Source organism: Pseudophryne corroboree, chromosome 8 (assembly GCF_028390025.1).
Source record: "Pseudophryne corroboree isolate aPseCor3 chromosome 8, aPseCor3.hap2, whole genome shotgun sequence".
Lineage (NCBI taxonomy): Eukaryota > Metazoa > Chordata > Amphibia > Anura > Myobatrachidae > Pseudophryne > Pseudophryne corroboree.
This window is the reverse complement of record NC_086451.1, coordinates 23,210,079-23,236,641: the sequence shown is the minus strand read 5'-3', so window position 1 is coordinate 23,236,641 and position 26,563 is coordinate 23,210,079. Positions and strand designations below refer to the sequence as shown.

The 26,563-nt window shown below is 49.3% G+C and overlaps 1 protein-coding gene across 5 annotated transcripts in view; it reads right to left on the bottom strand.

Annotated features, from left to right (window-relative positions):
- Positions 1 to 26,563, bottom strand: part of LOC134948214 (uncharacterized) — a 128,688-nt gene that overhangs the window by 62,484 nt on the left and 39,641 nt on the right. The gene's annotated exons all lie outside the window — the stretch shown is intronic.

The window sequence follows — 26,563 nt, the reverse complement described above, 5'->3', positions numbered from 1 at the left end:
TCGCCAAGGCTTGATACATTTCCCCTCAAAGAGTCTATTTGTCAACAAGCGCCGCTATTTATCATGAAATGTAGCCGGACTTATCTTTCCGTGGGCCAGTTGGGGTGACCTTTTGTGCACCCAGATCACGCCAGGTCACACTGTCTCGGGATTGCAGGGAAGAATCTCCAAAATATAAAAATACTGATTAAATTTTTTTTTTTTTAACTATGGGGGAGATTTATCATATCTTGGCGAGAGATAAAGTGGAGCAGTTGCCATTAGCAACCAGCTCCTGTCATTATACAGGCTGTGCTGGAAAAACAACAGAAGTTAATTTGGTGCTACAGGCTTTGCATCTTCAAATACAGTATATGTGATGCGAATGTAGAACCCAGTCCTTTCGCATGTCGCGGCCTCCGACCTTAATGCTACACGTGTTAGGGGGTTGGGTAACCTTATCAGACAGGGTTATCCCAAAATGGATAAACTCCTTTACTCTTAATTTTATTAAAGATTAGTAATAAAAGTTCCGATAAAATTGGTCTTTTGTGGCCTTTAAGGACACCAGTCAACAACACAGCTACAGTATATTAAAGGGGAACTCCGCCTACGGGGAATGATACTGTCCAGACAGACAACTGCGTAGCTGCAGCTGTTGGTTCTGCAGAGAAATGGGATAATTGTCTGCATCCGAGGCCTTCGGAAACAAGCTTGTGTGGCCAGCATCATTATCTGGAGGCGGTGTTCCCCTTTAAAGTGGAAGGTAGATTTTTTTTTAGTGTCCTTTGCTTTTGTCAATTTAATCTGCTGTGCCATCTACTCTTGCAGCACATAAAGGGGGTCATTCCGAGTTGATCGCTAGCTGCCGTTGTTGGCAGCGCAGCGATCAGGCTAAAAAGCGGCACTTCTGCGCATGCGTATGGTACGCAGTGCGCATGCGCGACGTACTTTCACAACAAACGGAGCAGTTTCACACAAGGTCTTGCGACGCTTTTCAGTCGCACTGGTGGCCGCAGAGTGATTGACAGGAAGTGGGTGTTTCTGGGAGGTAACTGACCGTTTTCAGGGAGTGTGCTGAAAAACGCAGGCGTGTCAGATACAAACGCAGGCGTGCTTGGGGAAACGCGGCCCGTGGCTGGCCGAACGCAGGGCGTGTTTGTGACGTCAAAACAGGAACTAAATAGTCTGCAGTGATCGCAAGCGCTGAGTAGGTCTGGAGCTACTCAGAAACTGCTCGAAAATATTTTGTAGCCGTTCTGCGATCCTTTCGTTCGCACTTCTGCTAAGCTAAGATACACTCCCAGAGGGCGGCGGCATAGTGTTTGCACGGCTGCTAAAGCAGCTAACGAGCGATCAACTCGGAATGAGAGCCAAACTGAGAGTCCAGAGTATTATTATTGGGCACGTAGTATTAACAAGTATTGTACTGCGCCTATTCCGTAGTGGTTTACACCAGACGCAAAAAGACAAAGCGGTATGAGGGCGACACTACGTGGGTGAAATCAAGCTAAATCCATTGCGTATGAATAACACCTTAAACGCCTATAAGTCACAGCTGTATATAAATATAACCCCCCCCCCCTCCCCCCCCAACTTACCGGAAACACAAAATATAACATCATTTTTTTTGAGTGAACCATTAGTACTCCGCCCCCGTGGAACCCTTTGTTCCAACGGCTCTTGCTCGAAATACCCACATCCCCATCCTTATCAGGCATATTGGTAAATATGGTCAGAAGATACCTACCGCCCACCTATAAGTCATCTCCTGAATATGCAGGGGCACAACTCCTTGGGTTACATGGTCACTAACCAGTTCCATCTGCAAAAACGCCTATTTCACGCAACGAGACATCACGCCAAAATCCGTCCAATTCAAAACTGGCGCACTGTGCCAATACCCGCTATCTGCGCCTGTATAAGGAGCTGCGACCGAATCAGCCCCGTCAGCAGGTTCCCTGTGCTTCGGCAGCACCAAAGGACTAGAGATTGACCAACGCGTTTCGATTCAGAATGACGATTGCAGTGTTATTTAAAGCATTTTACCCATGTCAGCATTGTACCCTTATGCATGATGCTTTACGATCTGAATAAGCCATGTTCTAACAGGTCCCCGTGTGCGCCGGATGCTCGTTCCACGTGACAAACAGCTGGCTGTGCGTGCGATCTGGCCACAAGTCCCCGGCAAGTGGAAACTTGGGGTGAACGCAAGCCTCCCCCTGTGTGTGGGCTACTGTAACCAGGGGAGGAATCAGATCCCATATAGCCCGAATTTAACGCCACTGGTGACGACACTATGGGGGGTAATTCTGAGTTGATCGCAGCAGCAAGTTTGTTAGCAATTGGGCAAAACCATGTGCACTGCAGGGGGGGCAGATATAAAATGTGCAGAGAGAGTTAAATCTGGGGGGGTTATTTCGTTTCTGTGCAGGGTAAATACTGGCTGCTTTATTTTTACACTGCAATTTAGATTTCAGTTTGAATACACCCCACCCAAATCTAACTCTCTCTGCACGTTACATCTGCCCCGCCTGCACTGCACATGCTTTTGCCCGACTGCTAACAAATTTGCTGCTGCGATCAACTCAGAATTAGGCCCCATAACCCAGTCTCCAGCAGAAGATACGCAGCAGATGCCATTCCTGAATACTTCTATATATAGTGTAACTGTATAGCAGTGCCTGCACCATGAAGCAACACAGGCGGTTGTGTCACAGAGGCAGGAAGCGGCCGGTGTATCATACGGATAGAGGAGGCGTCTGATAATGTGTCATGTCCGCTCAGCAATGCACAGACCAACCCAGATATCAAGACTGATGAACGTACTTGTGTGTGTGTGTATATATGGGCACATCATTTTGCAGACACAGCGCTGTGCGTTTACTGCGCTTCATATATTTTCCGTCTCCTATTAAGGCCTATAATCACTTGTTACCATTCAGAAACCAAGAAAGACGGGCGGATTACTTTAAAACACCAAATAAATCGCTCCAGTAACGTAGTGCAGGCTGGGAACCTTCTGTTGGGACAACACTCACATGGTTCCCTATGGCAGTATCACACAGTGTTCTTGTTTATTGTTGTTTCACAGTTTGTCGCTTCGAGCCACATTGGGCAGTGCAAAGTCTCATGCCTCATGTACACCCGAATAGGGCGGCAGAATCAGGGGGCGAGATGACACTACGATATATAGTATTCTGGTTACTGCTGCAGAGTGCTCACTTCTGGCTATTTGCAGATATAAACAAACAACCAGCGGGTTGCTATTCCATAAGGCCCGGCTGCGGGAGCAGGAGGATGGGTGTGTCTGTACACAAGACGCAAACAAATTTCACTGCGCCAGCTAGAGTCCTCTGTTGCGCACAAGATGACATCATATTAGGTTACAATCAAGGATGCAAAACTTTCTGCAAGGAGCAGGAAACAAATTCCTCTGCGTGGGGTAATTTTCCTTTGTACCACTGACAGGTGTACGGAGCTTCCTGGGGTGTCCTCTCCTGGGTTCACACTGGGACAGGTGCAGCTAGCTTGTGACTCTCTGTCATATTGTTTAGTTTAGAGATAAATAACATTACAGGGATACAGGTTTTTGCATACTAGTTATGCTACGATACAGACAGATTTTAACTACAATAAGGTTAATTTAGGAATCACAAAGAACGCTCAAAAAAGAGTTTGTTTTTTTTTGGCATTTGCACCTAATTGCATGATCAGCTTCTCCACCCAAGTCGAACCGGATGATGGAAATTTCACAATGTATTACTGTACAAGGGTGGCGCAAAATTAGGTGGATGATGTCACAACATTCCGGTCACTCGTGGTGGGAAAAATGACAGTGATCAGCCCATGGACAAAACAAAGATGTCCTGCAGCTGCAATGCTCTGCAGACACTTTATCTGAACCACATAACACACAGCTGTGTCATCACATACTGCAATCGTGTTTATACTTAAGCATTTGGACATCCAGTTGCATATGACGGAAATAAACAGGAACCTCTACTCCGACCACAAGTCACATACAGGAAGGGGGGTATCTGTAAACACTAACAGGGAGGTGAGGGCAGTGGGTGTGAAATCTGCCCATTGCAATTACTAGAAGGGAGGGGAGGGGGAGGGGGGGGGGGGGGGGGGGAGAGGTATCTATCCCTGTTATAAAGCAAATACTGGGGTGGGGGGCTTTGTTACAAAGTCTCCACAAATAATGAGGGGGGATCTGCAAACATTGGGGGCATGTGTACCCGTTACAGGGTATAGGAGACACTGGGGGGGGCATGTGTACCCCTGTTACAGGGTATAGGAGACACTGGGGGCATGTGTACCCCTGTTACAGGGTATAGGAGACACTGGGGGCATGTGTACCCCTGTTACAGGGTATAGGAGATACTGGGGGGGCATGTGTACCCCTGTTACAGGGTATAGGAGACACTGGGGGGCATGTGTACCCCTGTTACAGGGTAGAGGAGACACTGGGGGCATGTGTACCCCTGTTACAGGGTATAGGAGACACTGGGGGCATGTGTACCCCTGTTACAGGGTATAGGAGACACTGGGGGCATGTGTACCCCTGTTACAGGGTATAGGAGACACTGGGGGCATGTGTACCCCTGTTACAGGGTATAGGAGACACTGGGGGGCATGTGTACCCCTGTTACAGGGTATAGGAGACACTGGGGGCATGTGTACCCCTGTTACAGGGTAGAGGAGACCCTGACCCCGGGCCTGTGAGATCTCCGGGGCAGTTACAGCAGTTTGGTCCCGGGTCCTGAGCAGCGCAGGCGGGAGGGGAGCAGCGTGTCTCCGGCTACTAATGGTAACTTACTATGTATACACACACAGCACATACACATGCATTCATCCCCCCCCCCCTCACACCAAGCCCAGCACCCCATGTCCCCCCCCCGGGGTGACCCCTCTTACCTCTTGCCCTGCGGCGGGAGAAGCAGCCTCCCATCTCCTCCCTACCCCCGGCCGCAGCCTCTACCCCGGGCCGGCCTCCTGCAGCCTCTCAGCGGCACAGGTACAGCATAGCAGCGTGGCTCGCTCGGGGTGAGGGATGGGGCTGAGTGCAGTGAGTGGATGCTCAGTCAGGAGGAGGGGATGGGACGCAGCAGCAGCAGCCCCTCCTGTCAGCCACATCTGGGAGAGGGGAGGGTGCAGCCTGGGCACACACCATCACCCTGTCCCTGCCCAGGCTGGGCACACACCATTCACCCTGTCCCTGCCCAGGCTGGGCACACACCATCACCCTGTCCCTGCCCAGCCTGGGCACACACCATTCACCCTGTCCCTGCCCAGCCTGGGCACACACCATTCACCCTGTCCCTGCCCAGCCTGGGCACACACCATCACCCTGTCCCTGCCCAGCCTGGGCACACACCATTCACCCTGTCCCTGCCCAGGCTGGGCACACACCATCACCCTGTCCCTGCCCAGCCTGGGCACACACCATTCACCCTGTCCCTGCCCAGGCTGGGCACACACCATCACCCTGTCCCTGCCCAGAATGGGCACACACCATTCACCCTGTCCCTGCCCAGCCTGGGCACACACCATCACCCTGCCCAGCCTGGGCACACACCATTCACCCTGCCCTGCCTGGGCACACACCATCACCCTGCCCAGCCTGGGCACACACCATTCACCCTGTCCAGCCTGGGCACACACCATCACCCTGTCCCTGCCCAGCCTGGGCACACACCATTCACCCTGCCCAGCTTGGGCACACACCATTCAGCCTGCCCAGCCTGGGCACACACCATTCACCCTGCCCAGCTTGGGCACACACCATTCAGCCTGCCCAGCCTGGGCACACACCATTCACCCTGTCCCTGCCCAGCCCAGGCACACACCATTCACCCTGCCCAGCCTGGGCACACACCATTCAGCCTGTCCCTGCCCAGCCCAGGCACACACCATTCACCCTGTCCCTGCCCTGCCTGGGCACACACCATTCACCCTGCCCAGCCTGGGCACACACCATTCACCCTGCCCAGCCTGGGCACACACCATTCAGCCTGTCCCTGCCCAGCCACACACCATTCACCCTGTCCCTGCCCTGCCTGGGCACACACACCATTCACCCTGTTCCTGCCCAACCAGGGCACACACCATTCACCCTGTCCCTGCCCAACCAGGGCACACACCATTCACCCTGTCCCTGCCCAACCAGGGCACACACCATTCACCCTGCCCCTACCCAGCCTGGGCACACACACCACCACCCTGTCCCTGCCCAGCCTGGGGCACACACCATTCACCCTGTCCCTACAGCCAAGCATGTACCAGCCAGAGCAAGCCAGGTCTGCTATGTGGCTACTGTGCTCCCATGTACCATAGACTGTAAGCTCTGTGGGCCAGAGGTCATCTGTATTAGGCCTGGTAAGTATGGCATCACTGCTAAGCTGTCTGCATTTATCATTTACAATGTACTGTAAGTTATATAAGGATATTCCAGGTCACCACTGACATTTATACAGAGCTGCCAGTGCCTATAATACACAATCTCCTAATACGATGCTGTGGACACATTCTATCTACTGTTCAGTATGGATCACGTTAGCCCCTTCGCCTATATGAAAGGGCTACAAGCACTATAATTTTAAATGGATTTTTAAGAAATTCAGCATTGTAAGTAGCCCTGATAGCCAGCTAGGGGGAAGCTATTGCCCTGTCATGGCCTGTGTGATTTTCCATTGCAAGCCACAGGTGGTTCCTGCAGACCTTCATCAGGCTTAGAGGCAGGAAGTCAGGTGTGCATCGGTGAGAAGGGCTTCCCCCATGATGTTTGTGAATGTCCATTATTTCTTATTACCATTTACTTCTACAGCGCCAGCATCTTCCGTTTGCGCTTTACAATTGGAACTAGACAGTAATAAAACACGACTCAGGAATAACAGACAGACGGGGAGATGCATCAAGCCTTGGAGAGCGATAAACTGGAGTAGTTGTACCAATCATCTCCTAACTGTAAAAAGACTGCTAGATAAATTACAAAAGCTGAGATTGCTTTGGACAGCTTCCCCACTTTATCTCTCTCCATCCAAGACTTGATACAACTCCTCCAGACAGAGAGGTCAGAGGGCCCTGCCTGCAAGCTGACAATAGCACAACTGTCATTTAAAGTAACACGCACAGTTCTCTGAAGCCTGTATGTGATTGCAACACGGACACGGGGATTGTAAGAAAAGCCGGAGTTTGGAATAACGTGGAAATTTCCTCTTTCCCATCTCCAAAATTGGAGTTGATTCAGTACTTGGCAGATCTGTACGTGGGGGTGGGGCGGCAACATGATGCACGGGAGCTGGGGACTAGCAGATAAAATTGCTAAATATTGTAGTTTAAAATGTTATTTTGAACTTCAAGGTCTAGATAAACGGTATCTGGTCTCTAGGTCGACAGTTATTAGGTCGACCACTATTGGTCAACATGTACTAGGTCGACGTGAGTTTTTCAATTTTTTTTAACTTTTTCATAGTTTACGATCCACGTGGATTACAATTGGGAACGGTAACCTGTGCAGAGCGAAGCGGTAGCGGAGCAAAGTACCTTGCCCGAAGCATGTGAGGGGACACGGTGCACTAATTGGGGTTCCCAGTCACTTTACGAAGAAAACGACACCCCAAGAAAATAGAAAAACTTGTGTCGACCTAATGACTGTGTGGACCTATTTCAGGTGTCGACCTAGTCACTGTCGACCAATAGTGTGGTAGACCCTATGATCCACACCCTAGAAAAACATTGCAAAGAACTTAAAAAGAAGTTTGCAACAAATTTACTTAATAAGGACTGGAACCCATGTGCCCATTGTAAAGGCCTGCGGTACGCCCCATTCCTTATCGGATTTCACCTGCCCCGGCTGCAGAACAGGTTGAGCCGCATCCGTCTACAGGTGACGCAGCTCGGAACGTCCGCACCACAGGCGCAGGGTAACCATCTGTGATTAGACGCCCCAATATTAAAAAAATTTTTTTACAAAATTAAACATTTTACTTTATATTTCTTCTTTTTATTCATTTGAGGAAGAAATTACAGATTAACAAATCAATATGTCAAAGAATAAAGATTGTCGGGGACAGCTTTGCAAGCTGGACCAGAGAAGATCCGCTGGCTTCTCATAGCAGGAGACGCAAGTCGCACAACCTACATACCTGGCTTGCTAGGACAGGTATGTTCCCTACGCTCAGTGACCCCAGTTATTAGGTACACGGGGAGGTTCCGGGAAGTGAAAGTAAAACCATAAAGAGCAGTTGCTCCCGAGTACTTACATCACCTGCATGTACCTATTACACGGACGCCACCTATCATATATGTATAGAGGGGAGAGACGGGTCCCCTCTAGACATGCACTGATAATTAGACACATGGTTCTATCCACTAATTACAGGGCTACCTGCAGCAATATGTGACGTGTCCTGCAAACCGTCCGGTGATAAAGTACCAGCCAATCAGCTGCTCACTGTCATTTTTCAAACACAGCCTGTCACATGGCAGTTAGGAGCTGATTGGTTGGTGATCTGCGTCTCTGTATTTATTCAGTCTCTTCTATGCAGTTAGTGGAGCTAGAACTAGTCAAAGCGTATTCGGACATGCACGAGACTAGCCAATCAGAGCATTAAACGGACTGTAGTCCAGTGATAGGCACGAGGTGGCCCTAGGGCCACAATCTACCTTCTGAGCCTTCACTTCCAGCCTCCTGCTCCTTCCTGCTGTATTGGTATTGCCTGTAGCACTTGTGTAAAAGACCAGCTGGTCATATTTACCTGCTTTTTCTATTGCTTTAGAAGCTTCTGGAGGGGGCACCAGAATGAGCGGGCATGGCCCGGAAACCTCTTGACTCCTCAGTGTTCTATAGATGGTGACACCTGTGCTTACACAAAGCTGCACAGGTGATCGGTTACCTATGGAAAAGCAGTAACATAGGAACGTGTTTCTCCAGCAGAACCTTCTGACGGTAGCCCTGCCTGCACACCTTGAGGGCAATGTTGCAGAGGGTTCCCAGGCTTCAGTGCTGTTGTCCCTTATGCCCAACCTGTGCAGAAGCCAGTGCTACCTAATCACTCCTGCCCGGCCCCCTGGGTGGAGGCCCAAACCTCCGTACCTGCCCTCACCTCTCAGCACCCCTGCCAGGGAGTAGGGTGAACATATACCAGAGGTTCCCAAACGCGGTCCTCAAGGCACCCCAACGGTCCTGGTTTTCAATGTATCCATGCTTGGCCACAGGTAACTTAATTAGCACCTTAGTCAATTTGATTTAACCATCTGTGCTGAGACATGGATATACCTAAAACCTGGACTGTTGGGGTGCCTTGAGGACCACGTTTGGGAACCTCTGACATATGCAAAGAGTTTCTAAAAACTAACATGTAATTGTCCTGATTTTCTTATGTGTGGACTAAAAACGACCGTCTTTGTAATATTTATCCGGCCGCTACGTTCTATCCCCTCGTCTGCGTCCATGTGAAAACCCCAGAATCTGGGAAGGGTTAAGCACTGGGGAGGTTTTCCCTTCTGTGTTTTGTCTCCAGTAAACCCCTGCCTGGTAGTTGTCTGGAGGCTATGAATAGGGGCTGCAGAAAGGGGTTGGGGGCGACGTCTTTGTGCTGTAGTGTGAGAATCCGCAGCCAGACTCTGTGCATGCTAATTCTCTCTGATTATTCTCAGCCCCCCGGTAGCCAGAGACAAGAAGCCGTGTGTATGTCGCTCTCCCTCTGGCTTATTCATTCAATTAGGGTGCAGGCCCACAAAGCGTGGTGTCATGAGAGGGAGTCACCCGACCTGAACCCTGAATGCTGATCCCGACTCTTCCCGTATGGTGCTTACACGGTCTTAGAACGTCATTCTGCAGAACTGCGCTAAATCAGGAAGAAAATAAATAGAGACATACGAGGGGCCAGTTAGACAGTAGACGGAGCTGTAAGCGAATTCATTGGGACTGGATGTTAGGCAGTTGATGGCGCTAAAAGCGATCTCATCAGGACTGGATGTTAGACAGTAGACAGCGCTGTAAGTGAGCTCATGGGACTGGATGTTAGACTGTAGATGGCGCTAAAAGCGATCTCATCGGGATTGGATGTTAGACAGTAGACATCGCTGTAAGCTAATTCATTGGGACTGGATGTTAGACTGTAGATGGCGCTATAAGCGATCTCATTGGGACTGGATGTTAGACAGTAGACGGCGCTGTAAGTGAACTCATGGGACTGGATGTTAGACTGTAGATGGGACTGTAAGCTAATTAATTGGGACTGGATGTTACACAGTAGATGGCGTTATAAGCGATCTCATCGGGACTGGATGTTAGACAGTAGACAGCGCTGTAAGCGAATTCATTGGGACTGGATGTTAGACTGTAGACGGCACTATAAGCGATCTCATCGAGACTGGATGTTAGACAGTAGACGATGCTGTAAGTGAGCTCATGGGACTGGATGTTAGACTGTAGATGGCGCTGTAAGCAATCACATCGAGACTGGATGTTAGTCAGTAGATAGCACTGAAAGCAAACTCATCAGGACTGGATGTTAGTAGATGGCGCTGTAAGCGAATTCATTGGGACTGGATGTTAGACAGTAGATGGCACTGTAAGTGAGCTCATTGAGACTGGACGTTAGACAGAAGACGGCGCTGTATGTGAGCTCATCGGGACTGGATGTTAGACTGTAGACGGCGCTATAAGCGAGCTCATCGGGACTGGATGTTAGACAGAAGACGGCGCTATAAGCGAGCTCATCAGGACTGGATGTTAGACAGACGGCGCTATAAGCGAGCTATCAGGACTGGATGTTAGACAGACGGCGCTATAAGCGAGCTCATCGGGACTGGATGTTAGACAGACGGCGCTGTAAGCGATCTCATCGGGACTGGATGTTAGACAGGCGGCGCTGTAAGCAAGCTCATTGGGACTGGATCTTAGGCAGTAGACGGCGCTGTAAGCGAATTCATCGGACTGGATGTTTGACAGTAGACGGCGCTGTAAGCGAATTCATCGGACTGGGGGGGGTCATTCCGAGTTGTTCGCTCGTTGCCGATTTTCGCAACGGAGCGATTAATGTGAAAATGCGCATGCGCATGGTACGCAGTGCGCATGCGCTAAGTATTTTAGCTCAAAACTTAGTAGATTTACTCACGGCAGAACGAAGAATTTTCATCGTTGAAGTGATCGGAGTGTGATTGACAGGAAGTGGGTGTTTCTGGGCGGAGACTGACCGTTTTCAGGGAGTGTGCGGAAAAACGCAGGTGTGCCAGGATAAAACGCGGGAGTGTCTGGAGAAACGGGGGAGTGGCTGTCCGAACGCAGGGCGTGTTTGTGACGTCAAACCAGGAACGAAATGGGCTGAGCTGATCGCAGTGTAGGAGTAAGTCTCGAGCTACTCAGAAACTGCTAAGAATTTTCTATTCGCAATTCTGCTAAGATAAGATACACTCCCAGAGGGCGGCGGCCTAGCGTGTGCAATGCTGCTAAAAGCAGCTAGCGAGCGAACAACTCGGAATCACCCCCATGATGTTTGACAGTAGATGGCACTGTAAGTGAGCTCATCGGGACTGGATGTTGGATATGACATAGTGCCCCCACTTCATATTATGTCACATTACACAGTGCCCCAGTTCATATTATATAACATTATGGTGGCAGGTTCATGAGTGTAAAGTAGATGTTTTGCCGATCTTAAGGCAAAAGTTTGTAAGGGCCCCTATGTAGCAACCATTGGTGAATAATATGTATAACACCGTAACACGTAAAAAATGCGATCGTCTCTGCCTGTCAATCAGGCAGAGGCGGACGCGGGACGGGGCAGCAACGCCCCGTTTCCAGGGAGGAGACGGAGCGTTGCGGGGGCGGGGCGAAGCGAATGGGGGGGGGGGGTGTCGTGGGTGTGATCAGGACGGCTGCGTGACATCACACGCAACCGCCTCAATGGGTAAGATGGCGCCGGGACTACTGCGGGCGCAGCTAGGCTGCACCGGCAGGAGCCACCCTGAATTTCTGCTAACAAGCAGAAATTGCGATGCAATCACAATTTCTGCTTGTTAAAGGGCGGGAGGCGCCGGTCAGCATGCTGGGCGGCCTTGCCCAGCGATGGTCGGCCCCCAGCAAGCGACCAAAAGGATAGCAAATTCTGCTAATTAGCAGAATACGCTATCCATTCCTTACCGAATTAGCCCCATAATTCTCATGCAGCTGCTGCAGAAATCTTCTTATGGTTTCTGGCCACTAGGTGGCGCTAATGTCTATGGGAAATTCTAATTTTACCCTGCAGGAGTCAGGTGCAGTGTCATTTCGTCTTTAAAGTTGGCCAGAAGTGGCACGTGCGGGCAGCTGCCCAACATTGCTTTGTACGGTATACACAGCCGTCATGGCGCAGGAAATATTATAGTGACATTCCACAGGTTCCGCAGCAATAATAATAATAATAATAATAATACATTTTTAAATGCAGGAACCTTGGAGCTTGGTGCAATGTGGCATTGCTGGCGACCCCCTTATATCTGAGCCCTATAGTCTCTGCACCATCTGCCGCGGCCCCATACACATAATCACGCCACATTAGGAATCTAGGAAACGTGCACAGAAGTCTGTCAGAAGTTTAAGGGGTCTATGTATCCAAGACAATAAGCCCTAAATCCTGTGGAAAGAGTTTTTACTGCATTTAGGGCTTATCTCCTATTTATCAACCTCCCTCTTGATGGTAACCTTCAGCGGGGACCACCTGCAATGCTTTCCTGTGCCGACTTGTACCACCATTATCCTCTAACGGCTAATGCCATCTCAGGATGACGTGAGCACGGGGTGCCCACAGGAAAAATGGATTGATATTAAACTGTTACGAATCTTTTTATTATATTTTTGAGGAACCTGGAACTAAAAGCTCTGTGCGCATGGGGAAGCTTGGGGTCCGGCTCAGGCGTGCGCCGGCAGGCTACCGTCTGGCCTGGCGGGCGGTGATACTACCCCTGCCACTGCCGGCCACTGGCGCTGGGGAGCTGAATATCACTCGGCTGCCTGGTGACTTTTTGACCCCCCGGATAAATCACATGTATTCTTTCTTTCCCTTGTTCACCAACCCACATAATTGTGTGCTCACTGCGGAACCTGCTATAATGAGGACAGGGATCCAGTGGGGCTCCCGTTATTTGTCCTAGAAAAAGAGAAAATAGCAGGGACTACCGTCCTGTCCTTCCGTGGGCTCTCTGATATGGCGTCAGCGGGGCCGATTATTGGTCATTTATTGAAAGATTTATGAAACCTTCTACAGAGGACACATGGACATAGCAGCCAATCCGATCCTGGCTATCGATTATCTAGTAGAGATGAGCGCCTGAAATTTTTCGGGTTTTGTGTTTTGGTTTTGGGTTCGGTTCCGCGGCCGTGTTTTGGGTTCGAACGCGTTTTGGCAAAACCTCACCGAATTTTTTTTGTCGGATTCGGGTGTGTTTTGGATTCGGGTGTTTTTTTCAAAAAACACAAAAAAACAGCTTAAATCATAGAATTTGGGGGTCATTTTGATCCCAAAGTATTATTAACCTCAAAAACCATAATTTACACTCATTTTCAGTCTATTCTGAATACCTCACACCTCACAATATTATTTTTAGTCCTAAAATTTGCACCGAGGTCGCTGTGTGAGTAAGATAAGCGACCCTAGTGGCCGACACAAACACAGGGCCCATCTAGGAGTGGCACTGCAGTGTCACGCAGGATGTCCCTTCCAAAAAACCCTCCCCAAACAGCACATGACGCAAAGAAAAAAAGAGGCGCAATGAGGTAGCTGTGTGAGTAAGATTAGCGACCCTAGTGGCCGACACAAACACCGGGCCCATCTAGGAGTGGCACTGCAGTGTCACGCAGGATGGCCCTTCCAAAAAACCCTCCCCAAACAGCACATGACGCAAAGAAAAAAAGAGGCGCAATGAGGTAGCTGTGTGAGTAAGATTAGCGACCCTAGTGGCCGACACAAACACCGGGCCCATCTAGGAGTGGCACTGCAGTGTCACGCAGGATGTCCCTTCCAAAAAACCCTCCCCAAACAGCACATGACGCAAAGAAAAAAAGAGGCGCAATGAGGTAGCTGTGTGAGTAAGATTAGCGACCCTAGTGGCCGACACAAACACCGGGCCCATCTAGGAGTGGCACTGCAGTGTCACGCAGGATGTCCCTTCCAAAAAACCCTCCCCAAACAGCACATGACGCAAAGAAAAAAAGAGGCGCAATGAGGTAGCTGACTGTGTGAGTAAGATTAGCGACCCTAGTGGCCGACACAAACACCGGGCCCATTTAGGAGTGGCACTGCAGTGTCACGCAGGATGTCCCTTCCAAAAAACCCTCCCCAATCAGCACATGATGCAAAGAAAAAGAAAAGAAAAAAGAGGTGCAAGATGGAATTGTCCTTGGGCCCTCCCACCCACCCTTATGTTGTATAAACAAAACAGGACATGCACACTTTAACCAACCCATCATTTCAGTGACAGGGTCTGCCACACGACTGTGACTGATATGACGGGTTGGTTTGGACCCCCCCCAAAAAAGAAGCAATTAATCTCTCCTTGCACAAACTGGCTCTACAGAGGCAAGATGTCCACCTCATCATCACCCTCCGATATATCACCGTGTACATCCCCCTCCTCACAAATTATCAATTCGTCCCCACTGGAATCCACCATCTCAGCTCCCTGTGTACTTTGTGGAGGCAATTGCTGCTGGTCAATGTCTCCGCGGAGGAATTGATTATAATTCATTTTAATGAACATCATCTTCTCCACATTTTCTGGATGTAACCTCGTACGCCGATTGCTGACAAGGTGAGCGGCGGCACTAAACACTCTTTCGGAGTACACACTTGTGGGAGGGCAACTTAGGTAGAATAAAGCCAGTTTGTGCAAGGGCCTCCAAATTGCCTCTTTTTCCTGCCAGTATAAGTACGGACTGTGTGACGTGCCTACTTGGATGCGGTCACTCATATAATCCTCCACCATTCTATCAATGTTGAGAGAATCATATGCAGTGACAGTAGACGACATGTCCGTAATCGTTGTCAGGTCCTTCAGTCCGGACCAGATGTCAGCATCAGCAGTCGCTCCAGACTGCCCTGCATCACCGCCAGCGGGTGGGCTCGGAATTCTGAGCCTTTTCCTCGCACCCCCAGTTGCGGGAGAATGTGAAGGAGGAGATGTTGACAGGTCGCGTTCCGCTTGACTTGACAATTTTGTCACCAGCAGGTCTTTCAACCCCAGCAGACTTGTGTCTGCCGGAAAGAGAGATCCAAGGTAGGCTTTAAATCTAGGATCGAGCACGGTGGCCAAAATGTAGTGCTCTGATTTCAACAGATTGACCACCCGTGAATCCTTGTTAAGCGAATTAAGGGCTCCATCCACAAGTCCCACATGCCTAGCGGAATCGCTCCGTGTTAGCTCCTCCTTCAATGTCTCCAGCTTCTTCTGCAAAAGCCTGATGAGGGGAATGACCTGACTCAGGCTGGCAGTGTCTGAACTGACTTCACGTGTGGCAAGTTCAAAGGGCATCAGAACCTTGCACAACGTTGAAATCATTCTCCACTGCGCTTGAGACAGGTGCATTCCACCTACTATATCGTGCTCAATTGTATAGGCTTGAATGGCCTTTTGCTGCTCCTCCAACCTCTGAAGCATATAGAGGGTTGAATTCCACCTCGTTACCACTTCTTGCTTCAGATGATGGCAGGGCAGGTTCAGTAGTTTTTGGTGGTGCTCCAGTCTTCTGTACGTGGTGCCTGTACGCCGAAAGTGTCCCGCAATTCTTCTGGCCACCGACAGCATCTCTTGCACGCCCCTGTCGTTTTTTAAAAAATTCTGCACCACCAAATTCAAGGTATGTGCAAAACATGGGACGTGCTGGAATTTGCCCATATTTAATGCACACACAATATTGCTGGCGTTGTCCGATGCCACAAATCCACAGGAGAGTCCAATTGGGGTAAGCCATTCCGCGATGATCTTCCTCAGTTGCCGTAAGAGGTTTTCAGCTGTGTGCGTATTCTGGAAAGCGGTGATACAAAGCGTAGCCTGCCTAGGAAAGAGTTGGCGTTTGCGAGATGCTGCTACTGGTGCCGCCGCTGCTGTTCTTGCGGCGGGAGTCCATACATCTACCCAGTGGGCTGTCACAGTCATATAGTCCTGACCCTGCCCTGCTCCACTTGTCCACATGTCCGTGGTTAAGTGGACATTGGGTACAACTGCATTTTTTAGGACACTGGTGAGTCTTTTTCTGACGTCCGTGTACATTCTCGGTATCGCCTGCCTAGAGAAGTGGAACCTAGATGGTATTTGGTAACGGGGGCACACTGCCTCAATAAATTGTCTAGTTCCCTGTGAACTAACGGCGGATACCGGACGCACGTCTAACACCAACATAGTTGTCAAGGCCTCAGTTATCCGCTTTGCAGCAGGATGACTGCTGTGATATTTCATCTTCCTCGCAAAGGACTGTTGAACAGTCAATTGCTTACTGGAAGTAGTACAAGTGGGCTTACGACTTCCCCTCTGGGATGACCATCGACTCCCAGCAGCAACAACAGCAGCGCCAGCAGCAGTAGGCGTTACACGCAAGGATGCATCGGAGGAATCCCAGGCAGGTGAGGACTCGTCAGAATTGCCAGTGACATGGCCTGCAGGACTATTGGCATTCCTGGGGAAGGAGGAAATTGACACTGAGGGAGTTGGTGGGGTGGTTTGCGTGAGCTTGGTTACAAGAGGAAGGGATTTACTGGTCAGTGGACTGCTTCCGCTGTCACCCAAAGTTTTTGAACTTGTCACTGACTTATTATGAATGCGCTGCAGGTGACGTATAAGGGAGGATGTTCCGAGGTGGTTAACGTCCTTACCCCTACTTATTACAGCTTGACAAAGGGAACACACGGCTTGACACCTGTTGTCCGCATTTCTGGTGAAATACCTCCACACCGAAGAGCTGATTTTTTTTGGTATTTTCACCTGGCATGTCAACGGCCATATTCCTCCCACGGACAACAGGTGTCTCCCCGGGTGCCTGACTTAAACAAACCACCTCACCATCAGAATCCTCCTGGTCAATTTCCTCCCCAGCGCCAGCAACACCCATATCCTCCTAATCCTGGTGTACTTCAACACTGACATCTTCAATCTGACTATCAGGAACTGGACTGCGGGTGCTCCTTCCAGCACTTGCAGGGGGCGTGCAAATGGTGGAAGGCGCATGCTCTTCACGTCCAGTGTTGGGAAGGTCAGGCATCGCAACCGACACAATTGGACTCTCCTTGTGGATTTGGGATTTCGAAGAATGCACAGTTCTTTGCTGTGCTGCTTTTGCCAGCTTGAGTCTTTTCATTTTTCTAGCGAGAGGCTGAGTGCTTCCATCCTCATGTGAAGCTGAACCACTAGCCATGAACATAGGCCAGGGCCTCAGCCGTTCCTTGCCACTCCGTGTCGTAAATGGCATATTGGCAAGTTTACGCTTCTCCTCCGACAATTTTATTTTAGGTTTTGGAGTCCTTTTTTTTCTGATATTTGGTGTTTTGGATTTGACATGCTCTGTACTATGACATTGGGCATCGGCCTTGGCAGACGACGTTGCTGGCATTTCATCGTCTCGGCCATGACTAGTGGCAGCAGCTTCAGCACGAGGTGGGAGTGGATCTTGATCTTTCCCTAATTTTGGAACCTCAACATTTTTGTTCTCCATATTTTAACAGGCACAACTAAAAGGCACCTCAGGTAAACAATGGAGATGGATACTAGTATACAATTATGGACTGCCTGCCGAGTGCAGACACAGAGGTAGCCACAGCCGTGAACTACCGTACTGTACTGTGTCTGCTGCTAATATAGACTGGTTGATAAAGAGATGTCTATGTAACTATGTATGTATAAAGAAGAAAGAAAAAAAAACCACGGTTAGGTGGTATACAATTATGGACGGACTGCCTGCCGAGTGCAGACACAGAGGTAGCCACAGCCGTGAACTACCGTACTGTACTGTGTCTGCTGCTAATAATATAGACTGGTTGATAAAGAGATGTCGTAGTAGTATGTATGTATAAAGAAGAAAGAAAAAAAAACCACGGTTAGGTGGTATACAATTATGGACGGACTGCCTGCCGAGTGCAGACACAGAGGTAGCCACAGCCGTGAACTACCGTACTGTACTGTGTCTGCTGCTAATATAGACTGGTTGATAAAGAGATGTCTATGTAACTATGTATGTATAAAGAAGAAAGAAAAAAAAACCACGGTTAGGTGGTATACAATTATGGACGGACTGCCTGCCGAGTGCAGACACAGAGGTAGCCACAGCCGTGAACTACCGTACTGTACTGTGTCTGCTGCTAATATAGACTGGTTGATAAAGAGATGTCTATGTAACTATGTATGTATAAAGAAGAAAGAAAAAAAAACCACGGTTAGGTGGTATACAATTATGGACGGACTGCCTGCCGAGTGCAGACACAGAGGTAGCCACAGCCGTGAACTACCGTACTGTACTGTGTCTGCTGCTAATATAGACTGGTTGATAAAGAGATGTCTATGTAACTATGTATGTATAAAGAAGAAAGAAAAAAAAACCACGGTTAGGTGGTATACAATTATGGACGGACTGCCTGCCGAGTGCAGACACAGAGGTAGCCACAGCCGTGAACTACCGTACTGTACTGTGTCTGCTGCTAATATAGACTGGTTGATAAAGAGATGTCGTAGTAGTATGTATGTATAAAGAAGAAAAAAAAACCACGGTTAGGTGGTATACAATTATGGACGGACTGCCTGCCGAGTGCAGACACAGAGGTAGCCACAGCCGTGAACTACCGTACTGTGTCTGCTGCGACTGGATGATAAATGATATAAAAAATATATATATATCACTACTGCAGCCGGACAGGTATATATTATATATTATATAATGACGGACCTGCTGGACACTGTCTGTCAGCAGAATGAGTTTTATTTTTATAGAATAAAAAAAACAACAACACACAAGTGAAGTCACACGACGAGTGTTTAACTTTTTCAGGCAATCACAATATAAGTATACTACTAACTATACTGGTGGTCAGTGTGGTCAGGTCACTGGTCAGTCACACTGGCAGTGGCACTCCTGCAGCAAAAGTGTGCACTGTTTAATTTTAATATAATATTATGTACTCCTGGCTCCTGCTACAACCTATAACTGGCACTGCAGTGCTCCCCAGTCTCCCCCACAATTATAAGCTGTGTGAGCTGAGCAGTCAGACAGATATATAATATATATAGATGATGCAGCACACTGGGCTGAGCCTGAGCAGTGCACACAGATATGGTATGTGACTGAGTCACTGTGTGTATCGCTTTTTTCAGGCAGAGAACGGATATATTAAATAAACTGCACTGTCTGGTGGTCACTCACTAGTAAACTCTCTGCACTCTCTACACTTCTACAGTACTCCTCCTAGTCCTAAGCTCCAGTAAATCTCTCTCTCTTATAATCTAAATGGAGAGGACGCCAGCCACATCCTCTCCCTATCAATCTCAATGCACGTGTGAAAATGGCGGCGACGCGCGGCTCCTTATATAGAATCCGAGTCTCGCGATAGAATCCGAGCCTCGCGAGAATCCGACAGCGTCATGATGACGTTCGGGCGCGCTCGGGTTAACCGAGCAAGGCGGGAAGATCCGAGTCGCTCGGATCCGTGTAAAAAAAGCTGAAGTTCGGGCGGGTTCGGATTCCGAGGAACCGAACCCGCTCATCTCTATTATCTAGTACAGTCTATAAAATGAGAACTAGAATCTAATTGGTTGCTCGGGGCAACACCTCCACTTGCCGTCTTTAGAAGATTTGATAGATCTCGCCCTCACTGGTACAAACAAACAGATATTACACTGCGCTCTGGCTTTTTTTTTTTTTTCTGTGACGTTACAATTCCTCGCTGCTTCCACTGTGTGAGTCTGCCACCTACAGGCAGGGACGGGAACTGAGCCCCCCAGGTAATGTATAAAACACAGCCGCACTGAAAGTAGTGAGTAGAGATCTAGTCATAAACTTACATTTAGGTCAAATATAAAAAAATCTCCACATGCAGGACAGTGTAGCTCCTGGATATTTGGTGTAATGGGGCTCTGGAGCAACTGTGACACATACAGTATACTAGGAGATCCATCGCGCCCTACGGGCGCTCTTCACACTGTCGTAAGGGGCTACACCCCCTTAAGCTTTGCACGCCCTCCCCTACCCATGGGTGCCGTGGGTAGTGGGTCCAGAGCCACTGCGGGGAAGGAGGAGCGGTTTCGGGGGTGCCACGGGTGGTGGAGGGGCGGGTGCGGTGGTGCTGCGGGTGGGGGAGGGGCGGGTGCAGGGGTGCTGCGAGTGGGGGAGGGGTGGGTGCGGGGGTGCTGCGAGTGGGGGTACGGAGCCACCACGGGTGGTGGAGGGGGGGTGTGGGGGTGCTGTGGATGGGGCCCAGAGGTACTGCAAGCGGACTGGCAGCAGGAAATAGGACACTGCAGATGCAGTGGCATACCCTCCAGCTGTACCTTTTTGGCAGATACAGGACCTTTTTTTATGGTCTGTACCGATTATTAACTCTCCAAGCTCCCATTGAAAGTATAGGAAAAGGGGCGTGGTCATGCGGCTGTACCCGTGGCCACGCCCCCTTTTGGAATGTGTATCAATGTTTATGTGTAAATTGTTGGAGGGTGTGTTGCTGCAGATGCAGTGGGACTATTTTGGGGTGTGGGCCTGGAGCTGCAGCTCCATCAGCCCCATTGCTAATCCTGCTCCGGGAACACACAGCAGCCAAAGGGCAGAGCTTCCCATTGGATATAACCTGTGTGGGAGGGCATTTCTCGCCCAATCAGCTGTGGACTGGGTGTGATAGACCTGCTGCTAACCCAATGAGAGCTCCTAGCCACGCCCAGCGTTATCCATACAGTCACAGATCTGGGCTATTATATAGGAGATTATATTATATAGGAGATACGGTGGTTTGTGAGCATGGAGACCTGTGATCTCCACCTAAACCTCAGGTGTGGCACGTCATGGGTCATTTAACAGTATCGCTAAACTTGTGCTTTTATAGAATGATTTATTTATTTACGTCTGACTTATTGGCTGTAAGTAACTTTACTGACAGTCGGCAGAAATATGTCCGACCGAATAGACTGCCCCGACAGATTCCAGTAGGCTGGATGTGATCCCTCAGGATGAGATCACACACAGTGCAATGATCTGGCCAACAAGATTGGCGCAGTGTATGACCAGCCTTACGAATGCTGCCGGTGTATGAAGCCATGGTCGCTGTAGGTTTATGCGTCGGCAGATGAGTCTCACGTATACCGTGATTGGTTATAATTAAATGTCAGCAATGTCACTACTGGAACCTAGTTCCAGCTCACCGTACGAGAGATTATAGGGTGTCATCTTGCAGATATGAGTCTTATATAATGATGTTCTGGAGCGTCTTCACACCAGTCAGCGGGTGCTGAATGAGGTGGCAAAGCATCGAGCATTTCAGTCTTGCCAAGAATATGGAATTAAATTCATCATTTAAACCTGAGAAAAACCTCAGTTTCTGTGAAACATGTTCTCTCAGTTCTGGGATATATATAGCGGGGCTGAGTGCGACATGTAGCTGAAGGCATCTATTTATCGGAGGGCCGAGCGGCGAAGAACATCTACTTTAATGGTGAAATCTAAAACATACAGAATCCGCCGTATGTTACCAGGAACTGGGGCTGACGGTGGCACCTGAGATTCCTTACTGGGCTGGCAGGGATACCAAACCTGGAACAGCTTTTATTTATTGTGAGTGGGGTTCCAAGCCGCCCCATTAATCACAGGTTTGTGCTCCTATAAAAGGCACATCCCAGATCTTGATGGAAAGTACAACCTATCCAGTCTCTAAGAACCAGTGACATCACTGAGAGTGCAGCCTATCCAGTCGCTAGGAACAGTGACATCACTGAGGGGTAAATTAACTAAAGCTTCTAAAACAGAGAATTGGTGATGTTGCCCATAGCACTTAATCAGATGCTGTCTATCATTTTCTAAAAGGCAATAGAGAAATGATCGACAGTGACATTGCTGAGAGTGCAGCCTATTCAGTCACTAGGAGCCAGTGACATCAATGAGAGTGCAGCCAATTCAGTCACTAGGAACCAGTGACATCACTGAGAGAGGAGCCTATCCAGTTACTAGGAACCAGTGACATCACTGAGAGTGCAGCCTATCCAGTCACTAGGAACCAGTGACATCATTAAGAATACAGCCTATCCAGCCACTAGGAGCCAGTGACATCACTGAGAATGCAGCCTATCCAGTCACTGGGAACCAGTGAAATCACTGAGAGTGCAGCCTATCCAGTCACCAGGAACCAGTGACATCACTGAGAGTGCAGCCTATCCAGTCACCAAGAACCACTGACATCACTGAGAGTGTAGCCTATCCAGTCACTAGGAACCAGTGACATCACTGAGAGTGTAGCCTATCCAGTCACTAGGAACCAGTGACATCACTGAGAATGCAGCCTATTCAGTCACTAGGAGCCAGTGACATCACTGAGAGCAGCCTATCCAGTCACTAGGAACCAGTGACATCACTGAGAATGCAGCCTATCCAGTCACTAAGAACCAGTAACATCACTGAGAGTGCAGCCTATCCAGTCACTAGGAACCAGTGACATCACTGAGAATGCAGCCTATCCAGTCACTAAGAACCAGTAACATCACTGAGAGTGTAGCCTACCCAGTCACTAGGAACCAGTGACATCACTGAGAGTGCAGCCTATACAGTCACTAGGAACCAGTGACATCACTGAGAATGCAGCCTATCCAGTCACTAGGAACCAGTGACATCACTGAGAGTGTAGCCTATCCAGTCACTAGGAACCAGTGACATCATTGAGAATACAGCCTATCCAGCCACTAGCAGCCAGTGACATCACTGAGAATGCAGCCTATCCAGTCACTAGGAACCAGTGACATCACTGAGAGTGTAGCCTATCCAGTCACTAGGAACCAGTGACATCACCGAGAATGCAGCCTATTCAGTCACTAGGAGCCAGTGACATCACTGAGAGCAGCCTATCCAGTCACTAGGGACTAGTGACATCACTGAGAGTGCAGCCAATCCAGTCACTAGGAACCAGTGACATCACTGAGAATGCAGCCTATCCAGTCACTGAGAACCAGTAACATCACTGAGAGTGTAGCCTACCCAGTCACTAGGAACCAGTGACATCACTGAGAGTGCAGCCTATACAGTCACTAGGAACCAGTGACATCACTGAGAATGCAGCCTATCCAGTCACTAGGAACCAGTGACATCACTGAGAATGCAGCCTATCCAGCCACTAGGAACCAGTGACATCATTGAGAATACAGCCTATCCAGCCACTAGGAGCCAGTGTCATCACTGAGAATGCAGCCTATCCAGTCACTAGGAACCAGTGACATCACTGAGAGTGCAGCCTATCCAGTCACCAGGAACCAGTGACATCATTGAGAGTGTAGCCTATCCAGTCACTAGGAACCAGTGACATCACTGAGAGTGTAGCCTATCCAGTCACTAGGAACCAGTGATATCACTGAGAATGCAGCCTATCCAGTCACTAGGAACCAGTGACATCACTGAGAATGCAGCCTATCCAGTCACTAAGAACCAGTAACATCACTGAGAGTGTAGCCTACCCAGTCACTAGGAACCAGTGACATCACTGAGAGTGCAGCCTATACAGTCACTAGGAACCAGTGACATCACTGAGAATGCAGCCTACCCAGTCACTAGGAACCAGTGACATCACTGAGAGTGCAGCCTATCCAGTCACTAGGAGCCAGTGACATCACTGAGAGTGCAGCCTATCCAGTCACCAGGAACCAGTGACATCATTGAGAGTGTAGCCTATCCAGTCACTAGGAACCAGTGACATCACTGAGAGTGTAGCCTATCCAGTCACTAGGAACCAGTGATATCACTGAGAATGCAGCCTATTCAGTCACTAGGAGCCAGTGACATCACTGACAGCAGCCTATCCAGTCACTAGGGACTAGTGACATCACTGGGTGTGCAGCCTTTCCAGTCACTAGGAACCAGTGACATCACTGAGAATGCAGCCTATCCAGTCACTAAGAACCAGTAACATCACTGAGAGTGTAGCCTACCCAGTCACTAGGAACCAGTGACATCACTGAGAGTGCAGCCTATACAGTCACTAGGAACCAGTGACATCACTGAGAATGCAGCCTACCCAGTCACTAGGAACCAGTGACATCACTGAGAGTGCAGCCTATCCAGTCACTAGGAACCAGTGACATCACTGAGAGTGCAGCCTATCCAGTCACTAGGAACCAGTGACATCACTGAGAATACAGCCTATCCAGCCACTAGGAGCCAGTGACATCACTGAGAGTGTAACCAATCCAGTCACTAAGAACTAGTGACATCACTGAGAGTGTAGCCTATCCAGTCACTAGAAACCAGTGACATCACTGAGAATGCAGCCTATTCCGTCACTAGGAGCCAGTGACATCACTGAGAGCAGCCTATCCAGTCATTAGGAGTCAGTGACATCACTGAGAGTGCAGCCTATCCAGTCACTAGAAACCAGTGACATCACTGAGAATGCAGCCTATTCCGTCACTAGGAGCCAGTGACATCACTGAGAGCAGCCTATCCAGTCATTAGGAACAGTGACATCACTGAGAGTGCAGCCTATCCAGTCACTAGGAACCAGTGACATCACTGAGAGTGCAGCCTATCCAGTAACTAGAAGCCAGTGACATCACTGAGAGTGCAGCCTATCCAGTCACTAGGAACCAGTGACATCACTGAGAATGTAGCCTATCCAGTCACTAGGAACCAGTGACATCATTGAGAGTGCAGCCTATCCAGTCACTAGGAACCAGTGACATCACGGAGAGTGCAGCCTATCCAGTTACTAGGAACCAGTGATATCACTGAGAATACAGCCTATCCAGCCACTAGGAGCCAGTGACATCACTGAGAGTGCAGCCTATCCAGTCACTAGGAACCAGTGACATCACTGAGAATGCAGCCTATCCAGTCACTAGGAGCCAGTGACATCACTGAGAGTGCAGCCTATCCAGTCACTAGGAGCCAGTGACATCACTGAGAATGCAGCCTATCCAGCCACTAGGAGCCAGTGACATTACTGAGAGTGCAGCCTATCCAGTCACTAGGAACCAGTGACATCACTGAGAGTGTAGCCTATCCAGTCACTAGGAACTAGTGACATCACTGAGAGTACAGCCTATCCAGCCACTAGAAGTCAGTGACATCACTGAGAGTGCAGCGTATCCAGTCACTAGAAACCAGTGACATCACTGAGAATGCAGCCTATTCCGTCACTAGGAGCCAGTGACATCACTGAGAGCAGCCTATCCAGTCATTAGGAACAGTGACATCACTGAGAGAGGAGCCTATCCAGTTACTAGGAACCAGTGACATCACTGAGAGTGCAGCCTATCCAGTAACTAGAAGCCAGTGACATCACTGAGAGTGCAGCCTATCCAGTCACTTAGAGCCAGTGACATTACTGAGAGTGCAGCCTATCCAGTCACTAGGAACCAGTGACATCACTGAGAGTGTAGCCTATCCAGTCACTAGGAACCAGTGACATCACTGAGAGCAGCCTATCCAGTCATTAGGAGTCAGTGACATCACTGAGAGTGCAGCCTATCCAGTCACTAGAAACCAGTGACATCACTGAGAATGCAGCCTATTCCGTCACTAGGAGCCAGTGACATCACTGAGAGCAGCCTATCCAGTCATTAGGAACAGTGACATCACTGAGAGTGCAGCCTATCCAGTCACTAGGAACCAGTGACATCACTGAGAGTGCAGCCTATCCAGTAACTAGAAGCCAGTGACATCACTGAGAGTGCAGCCTATCCAGTCACTAGGAACCAGTGACAGCACTGAGAATGTAGCCTATTCAGTCACTAGGAACCAGTGACATCATTGAGAGTGCAGCCTATCCAGTCACTAGGAACCAGTGACATCACGGAGAGTGCAGCCTATCCAGTTACTAGGAACCAGTGATATCACTGAGAATACAGCCTATCCAGCCACTAGGAGCCAGTGACATCACTGAGAGTGCAGCCTATCCAGTCACTAGGAACCAGTGACATCACTGAGAATGCAGCCTATCCAGTCACTAGGAGCCAGTGACATCACTGAGAGTGCAGCCTATCCAGTCACTAGGAGCCAGTGACATCACTGAGAATGCAGCCTATCCAGCCACTAGGAGCCAGTGACATTACTGAGAGTGCAGCCTATCCAGTCACTAGGAACCAGTGACATCACTGAGAGTGTAGCCTATCCAGTCACTAGGAACTAGTGACATCACTGAGAGTGCAGCCTATCCAGCCACTAGAAGTCAGTGACATCACTGAGAGTGCAGCCTATCCAGTCACTAGGAACCAGTGACATCACTGAGAGTGCAGCCTATCCAGTCACTAGGAGCCAGTGACATCACTGAGAGTGCAGCCTATCCAGCCACTAGGAGCCAGTGACATCACTAAGAGTGCAGCCTATCCAGTCACTAGGAGCCAGTATTGTCACTGAATGTAATATCTAGTGTAT